Source organism: Talpa occidentalis, unplaced genomic scaffold, assembly GCF_014898055.3.
Source record: "Talpa occidentalis isolate TD23 unplaced genomic scaffold, MPIMG_talOcc4v2.1, whole genome shotgun sequence".
Lineage (NCBI taxonomy): Eukaryota > Metazoa > Chordata > Mammalia > Eulipotyphla > Talpidae > Talpa > Talpa occidentalis.
Genome location: NW_026555331.1, coordinates 142,605,249 through 142,618,523, shown reverse-complemented (window position 1 = coordinate 142,618,523; position 13,275 = coordinate 142,605,249). Strand labels below are relative to the sequence as shown.

At 40.3% G+C, this 13,275-nt stretch overlaps 1 pseudogene; it reads right to left on the bottom strand.

Moving 5' to 3' along the window:
- Window positions 1-224: 224 nt before the first annotated feature.
- On the bottom strand, window positions 225-343 carry LOC119251793 (U6 spliceosomal RNA; annotated as a pseudogene).
- Between the last annotated feature and the right edge of the window lie 12,932 nt (window positions 344-13,275).

The window sequence follows — 13,275 nt, the reverse complement described above, 5'->3', positions numbered from 1 at the left end:
GGGATAATAAGTGACAGAGTCTGCAAAATACTGCAGGATAAATAGGACAGAGGTGGAAAGAAAGAACACGAAAATGAGATCAGGAGAAGGAAAACAAAGAGGAGAGCAAATGGTGAAAAGTTGAGAAAGAGAAAGAAGAGAAGCTTAGCTAGAAGGAAGATTCGAGAAAGAACATTTGTTCCAAAGTCATCTTTGGGCTCATCTGGTTAGCTTTTATCTTTGTTACTATTTTTTTTAATTTCCCAAAGTTACATGTCATCCTTGTGCAGTGGCCTATGGATTTGGATCCAGAGTCTTCTCTGGATTGCTCCAGGTTTAGTGTAGGTGCTGCGTAAGTTAGCACCTGGTTGGCTTTTCCCCTGAACATAATTTGTGAGTCAATGGCAAGACGTGTGGTGCTCCTCACACAGTGAGAACTTGAACTTGTGATAATCCGACCATTCCAGATTATTCAATTAACCAGAATGTTTTTCGCTGCGCTCTATTTTTAGGAGAAAAATGTAAACAAACAGAGTGAAAAACCACTGTGTGGGATTCAAAAGAAAAACTCCCTGGTGGCTCTTCAAGGATAGATTCACAGGCATTTTCTGTCCACTAGAAATTCCATCACAAAGCATTTAGTTGCTTTCCACACATCACACTGGGCAGGCAGCCCCTCTAGTATGAAATCTCACCTACATGACCAAAAAGATTCCTCAGGTGGATCCAAATCCATAGAAACATAAGAGTTACCATTTATTGACCACGTGCAATTATTCCTCCAGCAAGACTGTGAAGGAGCATTACCTGCATGGATGGGGATGGAGACATTATGGTCAAGAAAAGTTGCTGAACTTGTCCAAGGTCACACAGCCAGTTGCTGGAATTGGCTGTAGACCCTCAGCCTTTCCCTGAAGCCCACCCACCCCTCATTACACACACACACACACACACACACTCTCTCTCTCTCTCTCGCACACTCTCATCTACTGCCATCTGGTTGTATTCAATGTACATTTTTTGCTACAATAGAACTATAAAACCCAGAAATTCTAAGTTTTTTATGCAAAAAGCCTGAAACAAAATTGTGCTTTGTGCTCAAGTCATAGAATTTCAGGATTCCAGGGCTGGCAAGGACACCAGGGTCATGAAGTCTCCTTCTCTTTTGTGGCAGATGAGCTAAGCCAGTCTCAGTGAACTGAAAGTTCCAGAGTCAGAACAGTAGTCACCACAGTCAGCTCAAAAATTAAATTAATTCAAAATTCCCATTCTTGAAAATATCTTGTTCCTGAGAGTTTTCTTGTGCCCCTAAGGGCACATTCTTCTCTCCCTGAAGGCTGTTTTGCTGCTCTCATACCAACTGTGGGGGATACAGATTCCCCCAAGTGTGCCATCTTGCCTCCCTCCAGGGAGGCGGGACTCCAGTAGGGTTGTTGGGGTGCAGGTAGGCAGGAGACCCCAGAGAGCCGTTTGGCAGACCATAGCTTTGCTGAGGCAAAAAACTAAATCAGCCGTTCTCAACTCTGTGCTTGATACTATTACTTTTATAATCTATGGTTCCCTTTAAATGCAGTGTAACATAACAGTCTCATAATTCAAACCACATTTGTACAAAATGTAAAATCGTACTGTAGAAGCACATGAGTACAAGAAGCAATGTTCCCATCAGGCCTCCTATTGAAAGCAGACAACATTTCTTCAAAACAATCTGACATTTTTTGTCTGCTAGCTTTCACAGGGCACTATCCACTCACTGCTGTTTCCCTATCGATCAACATTAAGTTTCACATGCGTTCTCTTGCTGGCATGTGAGTGCATGTTAAGCGCTTGTTTTCTTTCAGGACAGACATTCCCTGCTGTGCTTTTCCTGGATTCAGACGACTTTTATTATTTACTTTATGTTGTCATGGAGATGGGCAGATCACAGATGTTAAAAGTTGAAATCTAGGGCCACAGGAGACATTTATCATTGTACTTTGTATGAAGTGGGCTCTTGTTCCCTGGGTCTGCAGGGCCTCGTGTTTATTTTATAAAGAAGTTACTAATGAGGACTCCAGCCTAATGAATAATATGAAACTCAGCTTCACCTCCACGCACATGTTTCCTACAACAGTGAGTGATCTTATTGGAGTGGAAGGTGGGGCTCATGAAAACAGAGATTAGCAGCTGTCTGTCAGTCAGGAAACAGAAATATGGGTCAGAACAAGGAACCCATTCATCATTCTCCCCCAGCCTGCCGAAGAAGAGATGCTTTCCCAAACTATTTCAACCACACTCTGCACGGAAACAAAGAATGGGGTTCACCAGGATGCTGTCATGGTTATGACGAAAGTGTGCAGAGAACCTGAACAAAGTGTGAGTCTGAACAAAACAAAATACTGTGAGCAGAATTTGCAAGGGCTCCATGCTAAGAACCATATTGTTAAATAAACAGCATCAGCAACCATCTTTTTTTTATTTTCAAGGCTCTGTGTAGCTCAAGCACAACTGCAGGGAAACAGAGGAAAGCAAGAAATCAAAACTCACTGCAGGTATCTTTGGTGATTGGTTACAAGCATTTTGGCTTTTGAACAAGTACCTCATAGAATTCATTCCCCAAAGGGTCAACCAAGGCAACCGTTGGTTGCAGTGACTTTGTCTGTTTGGACCCTGCTACACACTGATGTGCAAACAAAACAACCCACAGCAATGATACAAGACTGCCTCCACTACAGTGTGACAATGCTTTGAGAAAGCCCTTCCATCCATGCTTCCCAGTCACCAAGTTCTTGCCCTTGATCCCCTTCCCTGTCTTAGTCTTTCTAGAGGATTCCAGTGAAAGCCCATTCCCTTGGGCTCTTTCTGTGTGACTATTTGGGTTAACACTTCTAGATTGTCATTAGCCTCTCTCCTGGGCACCATGTTGAAGTGTTTCCTTGGATCTACTCCAGTTCCCTTGGATAAAGTTAATAACACCCCTGCTTCCAACCCCTTGTTTTAGGGGACCAGTCCCACATTTTCCCGGTATTGGGATGTATTTGTTCATTCTTTCTGTCTCTCCTTTTTCATGCTCTTTCTTCACTTTTCCCTTTTCTAAAACTCTTATTTTCTCTTTAAACTGATAATTTTTACTTTCCCAGTGGCCTTTATAATTTGTTTTTAAAGATAGCTAAAATGTTTCAATGACAGTAGAAAGAACATTGGGCTATCTTTAGATCATTCATCTAATATTTATTAACTGTAGGATATTGAGAAAACAATGTCCCTAATGCTCAGTTTTATTAATTAAAATATGAGGATTGTACCTTTGTAGAGGCTGTTCTGAGGCTAGAGTGGGTGAAAGCCCCAGACAGTCTCTCAGTTAAAAGTGTTTTAGTCATTCCACTTGGCTCAAAGATTCATTGGACAAGTGGTGTTCATCTAGTTAGTACATCTAAGTAGTGGTGGCAACATTTTCAGGAAATAAGAAGTCCAGATACAGTTGTGAAGAACTATGAAAGGCCTGAGATTTTACACATCTTGCAAAACAGCAAATTTGCCTAGAACATTTGCACAGATGTAGGTGAAAGCCACAAGATTTCTGGATCAGAGAAAAAAGACATCACTAGTCACAGCAACCAAAGTGTATTCAAACTTTTCTTGTGCTAGTTTCCTGAGCCTCAAATCTGATAGGGGAACGTGAAGAGGGTCGGGGGCACCCACACACATAGTAGGTTTGCTTTATAGGAGAGGAATCCCGAGCTTATGGAGCCTGAATGTTTTATAGTAGGCAATAAAGCTTGCCTTCTCTTTGTGCCAGAAAGAGACACCATCTCCATCTTCCAAGGCTGTTCACTCTCTAAACCTCAGAACATAGTCTGGGCAAACAGAGGCCAGAGGAAAATCAGTGTCTATAGGAGATGCAGAAATGAAAGAGATCCATGGAGAACTGCCCCCAAACGAGAACATGTTGTTTGTTAAGTTTTCCGGCAATCTCAGTGACAAATGGACAGACTACTTGAAATTTGAATTCAAATCTTTGAGGTCTATCTGCATTATAACAGAATCTATGTGAAAGGCTGGAAGACTAGTCTTCTATTGCAACATAAATCTACACAGTAATTTACTAGGATTTAAAAAGAGCCAAGGCCAGGATTTATGCATTCCTAAGTATAGGACTAGTTTTGCCGACCATCTTTCTTCTGCCACTCCTCTGCTCCCATCTGAGATATATCATAATATTAAATTTTCTTTCTTTTCCCATTAAATAAACAAGTAGACATAAATATATAATTTATAGAAGTCTAGGTTAGTGGGTGAGAACATGGGAGCAGGAGCTGACCTGCCTAGGCTCAAATCTTAGCTTATCCACTACCACACAGTGAGCTTGGACACATTATTGAATTTCTCTGAGCTTTATTTCTGCTTCTGTGAAATAGAGATGATAACTGTTTACTTCAGAAGACTGATGAGTGTATAAAATGTTATAATCCATGTGAAATGCTTAGAACAATGTCAGGTTTAAAGTAAATGTGAGCTATTATTAATAGTGTGTATTCACATAATCCTTTGGATATTTTTCTTCAAGTAGAGGACTTGTAAAATTGTATTCAATATCGAATCTAAGGTTTTGAAATAAATACACAGGCACTTAAAATCAAAGCTACATTTCTACTTTGCTGCTCCTTACCACTTATCCAACATTAGTATGGGTGTGTAAATAAAAAGAAAGACAAATCAGTACCGAATAAAAGGTCCACCTTCTGTGAGCATTCATACAGTTCTCATCAAATTTTCTTCCCCTTCCAAGAATGTTCTTTTACAAACTTTGTTGCCATACTGAAAGGAGATGGAGAAAATGGCATTTATGGATACTTATTGAGAAATAATCTGTTATTATCATTTTCTTCTTATTTTAACTGTAGCCTAAACATGTTATTTACTGACTAATTTGGTAAAATTCAAGATAGAAATCTCTATATTTATGTTTCCTTAGCCTTTTCTTTTTTAATTCTTGAACTCTTAAAGGCAATCAGCACCAGAAACCCCAGGGCTCAAAGAAAATATCTCTCAACATACCAACCACATACTAGCCCTGGTTATAATTACCGGTGTCCTCTTTGAATTAGAGCTAGAAGGACTTCTGCCTTGATGGGGGGGAGCTCCCTGCTTTGTGGCCAGGATTCTCAGCCAGCTGAGGCTGGCAGATCCTCTAGTCAGTGAGAGCAGAGCTGGGAGTTGGGGTCCAGTGCTCTCTGATACTCCAAGTCACACCTTTCCTTCTTTCTGCCACTGTCCCTCCTTTTTCTTTTCCTCCAGCCTTAGGATTGAAGCCGGCAAGCTTACATAGCATTGCGTGGAATGTGTTGAAAGAGATGTGTCTAAGAGAAATGAAATGTGTTTCATTTTAGTTGCTGGTGCTTCATTTGCAGCGGTGAGCAAGGTAACAGCGTGACCGATTTCCCCTGGGGCTCTTTCAGTTTATTGAAACTGCAGAGGTCCTCAGGGCTATGGCACCATTGTGCTTGACATTGTAATGATGGACACATAACATTATGCATTTGTCAAACTAAAAGTGAGGCCTAATGTCAACTATGGGCTTTAACTGATAATGGCACCTATTAATTAATTCTGGTCATTAAGTCTAACAAATGTATCCTGTAATGTAATATGTTAGTACCAGGGAAAACTGGGCCTATACTTTCTGTTTAGTTTTTCTATGAGCCTGAAAGTGCTCAAAAAAAATAAAATCTAATGTAGAGATATAGCGACAGTGGTCCATTCTTATTAGATCTGAGAGATAAGGTGGTATTGGAGTTTCTTTACCAACAATGATAACTAGAAACAAACACTAGTGATTTCATATTTCATTTGGCATTGGTCTTGGGTGTGAAAAAGTAAATTCTAGAACTAATTATTTATAGCATGCATATGAGACATGAAGATTTACAATATAAGCACTGTTTCTTAAAACTGACAATTTGTATAGTACTGTCCAATGCAGTTTCAAAAGAAGCCATCATCTTATCAATAACTGGTGAGTGTTCATTCAATGTACAGGGAATACTTAAATTAATACTTAAACTCTGCTCATGGTTTGGAAATGGATCATTACTTGTGAGTTCTTTCCTTTTCATTGTTTTCATACAATCTGTACAACTAACTCATGTTTTTGCCACTTTGCTTGATGGTGTGTTAAAACTGATCTAAACACCTATTTCTTCTATGTTGCACATGTCAAAAATTGTTGAAAGTAATAAATCTTTCCAGTATTTGCCAGCATAAATTTCTAACACAAAGGCAAGCAAAACAGAGTTACATTCACATCTCACAAAGACTCAGCCTTTGAATTAATTCAACAGGCACATTGAGTGCCACTTCCTGCTTCCCTCCCTTTACCCTGGCCAGACAATAGTAAGTAGTTGAGTTTTTATGGTAGCCAGTTGCATCATTAGTAAGAAAACATTTAACAATATTCTCTTTCAAAGAACACATTGATTTTGAATGAAGCTGCATGTGAATTTTCACTATCAGGTTTAATTTTAGTTCATATTCAGTTTTCTAGGAATATCATCTCAAGATTGAAGAATGTAAGATGTCAATAGTCTTGTTTTTATTCTCACTATATTCTATTTCAAAATACCATTGTAACTTGGCAGGCGTCATAGAACTATTCGGCAAATTTTTACTGCATGAAGTACATCCAGTAACATTTAGCACCATAAAAGGTGAGCTTTTTTATGACCAATGATTAGTGCAATTCTTGTTTTCCCACAACTTAATGAAAGACTCTTACACACTTCATTTTCTGGAGAGGTGCTTCATTCTGGTCAGATTTGTCATTTTCATCTCGATAAAAATGCGTTGTTGGAAAGACTTCCCAAGTATGGAACTCCAGCTTCATTTTAAAATATATCTACTTCCACAATGCAATGAAACAGATAGAGACTAGAAGAGCAGGGACACTAAAGGACTTCATTAAAAATAATTATTTCCTCCCATTAGGAGGAGGACAACTATAAACAGAAAATCTAACATACATATATTCATAAATACACGCGTAACATTTATAAATGGGAGGGTCAAAAGCACAGAAAATTTAATTCATTGCAATTACTATAGTATTGTACTATCGTAATGCAATGTATTACATGCCCACTTCTTGTTGTACAACTGATCTGCACTCCATGAGGAGGACACATGCTTACCACATGCTGAACATGCCCATCCAAGCCTTGCCCAGCATTTAATGGAGTGTGGCTACTCCCTGCATAAGGTGGGGGTATCTAAATGCCTCAGTTTACCCTGGGAGACATGCATAATTCTGCCTTTAGGAAAAGACTGGGGCATATATATTAAAGCTACAAGCTCTGTTCAAGGCACATCTACAAGACATTCAAATATAAACACAAAGACATCAAGAGAAATGCTGTTTCTAGTTTCTGAACTAAGCCAATACCCCCGGCGCATAAGCCACTGTCGTGGAGGTCTCTAATACATTAAAATCTGGAGCATGTCAAAGGAGAGTGTGTGTTTATTATCACAGTGTCTTTTTTAAATAGTGGAAGTATATATATTTTAAAACGAAACTAGAGTTCTATGCTTGCGAAGTCTTTGCAACAAGGCACAGCCTTACTCCATGCGTAACAGAAGACAGTGAGGGGCTGGAACTGAGCCAAATAATCAGGAAAATGTTCACCCCTTGCCGCCCTAGGTAAACATGAAAGTGCAGCTGGAACCACATGCGGAGAGGTAAGAGTAGAAATGGTCAGAGAGGAGGAACAAGGTGTATAAAGTCAGCTCTTCCTTAGAGAATCTTCCCTGAGAACCAGAGACTAGAAGAGCAGGGACACTAACGGACTGGAAAGATCCTGGCCAAAGATGAGGAGATGAAGGAAGACACTGAATATCCATCTTTGCGGTTCAGGAGTGCCATGCAATTGAGCTAGTATGTCTTCCTCTCCTCCACACCTGCCTGCCCAAGCATTTTCTTCTCTCTGCTGTTCGGAGTGATTGGAAATCCTTACATTTCCACTTCTTTCCTTCACTTTGTTAGTTTGGGCATGTGTTTTTGAAACTAGGATTCTGTAGAGCATCAATGCATAGGAAAAAAGTGTTTCCACCTGGGACTTCTAGAAAGTTAAACTAAATGAAATTAAGTTTCTTTACTAACGTTTCTTAGGAATTTCCAAGGGAGGATATATGTCATGTTTCCCACGCTCGTTCAATTAAAAAAAAGCTCTTTATAGAGTCACTGTTTATATCTCCCCCTAACTCATGTTTCACAAAACACAGCCTGAGAAATACTGCATCTCCCAGAGGTCTCTGCTGTCAGCCACATATACAGATAAATTCACAATCCTCTCCACAGTCTAGGGGGACTGGATGTTTAGGAGCCAATTGCATTGCCAACCAAGCCCCTTAAAAGGAAATTGTTTACTGTGGTTATTTTCCAGGTGAGAAGGAGTAGGACCTATAGGCCAGATAGGTTTGGATTGGAGTGTAAATCAACTATATGGCATAGTTTCAAAGCAGGTGTAAAATAAGCTACCAGAGAAGTATGTGTACAAGCACCCCAGAACCAAGGCCTGAAAAAGGACAGAGAGGGGAAAATGAATGCAAGCATCATATAATTCTCAGTGTTGATGCTTGAAAGTCATTTTGGGAAATCACCAGAATTTCATGTGACAATGTAAAAGCTGCGTTTATATCGCATGTTTTGTCTTTGCCTTTTACCCTTATCCTTTATGATCGCTACATGAATCACTTATATAGGACAGGCTCTCAGTAAACACATGAGTGAGTTGCATGAATGAGTGAATGAATGAATGAATGAAGGTGATCCTAGGCTAAATTATAAAATATGCAAGGTTGATTGTCAGATATGTTTTCCTCTCTCTTGGATTTTGATGCCTTTCTTCTCATCTTTCCCTTTATTATGAAAACTTCACATTGTGTCATGCCCGTTTCTTTTTTCTGAGGTAGGTTGTTATCTCAATACAATTCAAACCTCGATGAGAAAATACAAGGTCTGGTTTGATGGTGGGAAGGAGCTCTGATCATTAGTGTCTTCCCTCGATCTCTGTAATGTCATCACAAAAGGAATAAGCTACTCTTCACCAAGTCTTGAGGATGAGCCAAACTATATAATAGCTTGATAACCAGAAGACCCTGCAGATATTGTCCCAGGAGGGGTGTTTTCCTGGGGATACAACCCCCATGTCCTGGACAGGGACATGATTGCTTCGTGGGTGACCCCAGCACATACCAGCAACAGGAAGGAATGTATGCCTCTGATGAGAACCCCAGGGGGGATTCTGGTGGTCAGGATGTAATTTCCCAGCAATCTGAGCATTCATTGCCCAGTCCCATCTCTCAATCCATAATCCAAACAGCTGTGCCAAGACGGATTCCAGACTAAATACTTTAATTTCAAGAGAAGATACTGCTGGCTAGACCTCCACGGGAGACACATGAGAGAGGTGTCTGATGAAGCAAAAGTTTTGGTAAGAGCTTTGTGCTTGTTGCTTGATTTTAAAGGAAGCAGAAAAGGACTATTCTGGGCTTTGTTTCAGGGATTAAAAAGAGAAAAGGGCAACTAGAGTGGGGTCTTGTCTCAAGACTTTCTTGGGATTTCCTCTTTCCCCTTTCACCTCTCTCCTGGGCTCCTTCCCTTCTCCCTGCCCTTCCTACTCTCCTCTCCTTCCAACTCTTCCTCTGGCATCTCTTTTTTCTCCTTTCTTTCATGGGTACTTCTACACCAGCAACTGAGTTATGGTCACAAAGATAAATACACACGGTTCCTGCTCTAGAGAGAAGAAATGCAATAATCCTTCCTCCTCCCTGCTCCTCCTTTTCTCTTCTTTCCTGGCCATATCTGAGCATTCACCTCCATTTTACCTTTCTCTGTTTTTCCTACACGTCATATAACAGGCGGTATTAGTTAGGGTCCTCCAGAGAAACAGAGGCAATAAAAACAGATAGATGGATGGAAAGACAGACAGATAAGATATTGTTTTTCTTTGTGGGATTTTTAGAAATTGTCTTATGATTTTGGGGACTGAGAAATTTCAATTCTTCAGGGCAAGCTAGCAGGCTGGAGACCCAGGGAAGAGTTACTGTTGCTGTTCAAGTCAATGGAAGCCTGAAGTCAGAATTCCCTCGTCCGCAGGGGACTTTGGGTTTCTTCTCTTATGACCTTCAACTGGTTGGGTAAGGACTACCCACTTCAACTGGTTGGGTAAGGCCCACCTACTTCAACTGGTTGGATAAGGCCCCTCCACTATTGAGGGTAATCTGCTTTACTCAAAGTTTACTGATTTAAGTGCTAGTCACATCCAAAAAATACCTCCACAGTGATATCTTGACTGGTATTAGACCAAATACCTGGGTACCATAGCCTGATTTAACTGGCAATTAAAACAAGCTATCACTGTGAAGCTGTCCACAGTCTCTGAGGCACAGGTTCGATCCTGACTGGCTGCGGAGAAGCCCACGTGGTGCAGCAGACCTCTCCTGTCTCGTCCGCTGCTCCCCTCAGCAGTGTACTTCAGTCAATCTGCCTGTTCTGTTCCCTGCTCTGTCTCTAGTGAATCCTCTTACCCTCCCACACATCTGGCCTGTGCCCCTGGTTCTTGTATGTTTAAAAAAATAAATAAATCTTAAAAAAAAAAAAGAATAAAACAAGCTATCACACAGCCCCTCCTACCAGCATGAGGATCCTGCCTGGACTCAGTTGTTTTCCTTGTGACTTTTCTTTGTACTTTACCCCACCTTAATTTCCCATGCAACTTCATCCACCTTTAGGAGACCAGCAAGGTGACGATGTGACAGCTAATTAGCAACTACTAAACTCTTCCTATTTGTCAAACACTGAATTTCCTTGAATTTCTTATTGAATTTCCACAACAACTTTATATAGTAGGCACCATCATTATTATCTTCTTTTTTCCAGACATCTTAGGCAACTTAGCCCAGGTCCTATAGTTGGTGCAGAGCAGGACAGGGATCCAAGTCCAGTCTGTTCTCACCAGCACATGTGGTATGACTTCCTGGCTGGGCTGCCTCATGAGCAGGATGGCCACAGTCCAAAGTGCACCCCACCCTCCCGCCCTCCAGTGGCAGTTCCAGATTGTCCAAGTTCTCGAGCACAAGAGCTGGTGCTGCTGATTCTGTTCAACCCCCCAGTGTTATAAGACAGCCCCGATATTGAACGGGTTGCCTGGCTGTGCACTCACATGAGTTCCTGGAGAGCACAGAAGGGCAGGGAGATGCTGACAAGCTCGGCCCTAGGGAGGGGCTCCCTCAATTGCTGCCTGGACCCTGTTGCTGACTATCCTAAAAGCCACTGCGATGGGCTATTCTACAGTCATTTGTAGTCATTCTATAGAATGCTTAATGACATGGGGAAATGTTCATGATATGCTAAATGAAGGGCCAGTTCCTAACAGTTTGTAACTGTGAGTTCATTAAAAGTATGTATTACAGGACCTCCCTGGTGTGGTGCAAGGGGTTAAGCACTGTACTGTGAAGCAATCTGCAGCCTCTCTGCAGCATGAGTTCTATCCCCAGCCAGGGAACAACCCACATGGTGCAGCAGACCTCTCCTGTCTCACCTGCTGCTCCCCTCAGCAGTGTATTTCAGTCAGTCTGCCTGTTCTGCTCCCCACTCTGTCTCTGGTGAATCCTCTCACCCTCCCGCACCTCTGACCTGTGCCCTAGCTCTTGTATGCATAAATAAATAAATCTAAATAAAATAAAATAAAATAAAAGTATGGATTACATATAGTATACAAATGTAATATGAATGCATGTATATATATATATTTGTACATCCAGAGAAAAAAAGACCAAAATAGGCTTAATATGAAGTGTGGATATGAGTCTGTTTAAAAATTTTATTCTTTATTTTCTGCATTTCTCTAATTCCACAAATAAACATTTTTGTAAAAATGAATGAATATTCTTTGATAATGAAACATGGAGACATTTTGTAATGACACCAAAACATTTTGTAGAAATGTCATCATCATAAAATATTGTACTTTTGTGACTAATAAAACAGAGCAAATACAAAGACACTTTGGTATTTAACTGCTGCTGAGCAATTCAATCCTATATCAATCTATTTTAAAAAATTAAAGCCTAAAAGTTTTGGGCTCAGACAGATCCATATTGAGATTATTGGTTACAGATGGGATGTCTGTCCCCAGAGATAAGATAAGGGGCCTCACCCAGGAGGGTGCTTCAGTTATCCCAAGAGGAATCTAACCCAACAAAGGTGTTTGGCCTAATGACAAGAATTTTCATTGCAAAAATATTTTCCATTCTTTAACCAGAACCTAATCCAAAAGAAACTTCAGATACCCTTCATGGTGCTTTCTATTTTAAATCTCTACCTCTCTCTCATTTCAATTTCAATAGCATTCCTCTGCCTTGCAATGGTAAAGAAAAAAGCTGGAAGTTGTCAAATTCTTTGTCAAATTGTCACCCATTTTATTAATCCCTCAAATTGTAATTGTGTGACTGAGTTTTTAACCAACATTCCAAGACTAATGCAGCAAATGAGAACCATCTCCTTTGTGAAGACAAACACTTATTCCAGTTAACCTTCATGAATCCAAACAATTTTGAAAATCTTTGTGTGTGAAATTACTTTCACAGGCTAGGAATATCCCTTTAAATGACAATAGAAATCATTGTACCTTTTATACATTATCCCATTGATCCTTGAAACTTCTCCAATAATAAAACAATAAAAAAAATAGCAGCATTCCCAGTAATTGCATTAATTTCATGGCATGAAGGAATTAAGGCCCCCAAATGTTTAATCGCTTGCCCAAGAACACAACAGGCAAAGAAGTAATTAGAACTTCTGTCTCCAAACAATCATCACAACATCTGTCTATCTCACAACATCTACTTCATCGCTTTGAAAATGGTTTAATTTTTGGAAACAGCAGTAAGTCATTCAGACCAAAATCTTGTGAATGAAGAGGATCTTCAACCAATGATGAAGTCAATGAAGAAATAGCGAATGTTCACTTGACATAAAAATGGCCCCTCCCCATACCATTTGTGGAGCTATATTGGATGAATAACTAGAGATACATGCAGTCTTCAAATTGGGTCATACTAGTGTTTGGTCAAAAACTGAAGTGGCATTTCAATGTAACAATCCTGAGTGTGTGTGTGTGTGTGTGTGTGTGTGTGTGTGTGTGTGTGTGTGAGAGAGAGAGAGAGAGAGAGAGAGAGAGAAAAATGAGAGAGAGAGAGAGAGAGGTATCTGCTCTGAAGGTCTCCCTTAGCAGCCATCTCATGCACACAAAAGACTGATTT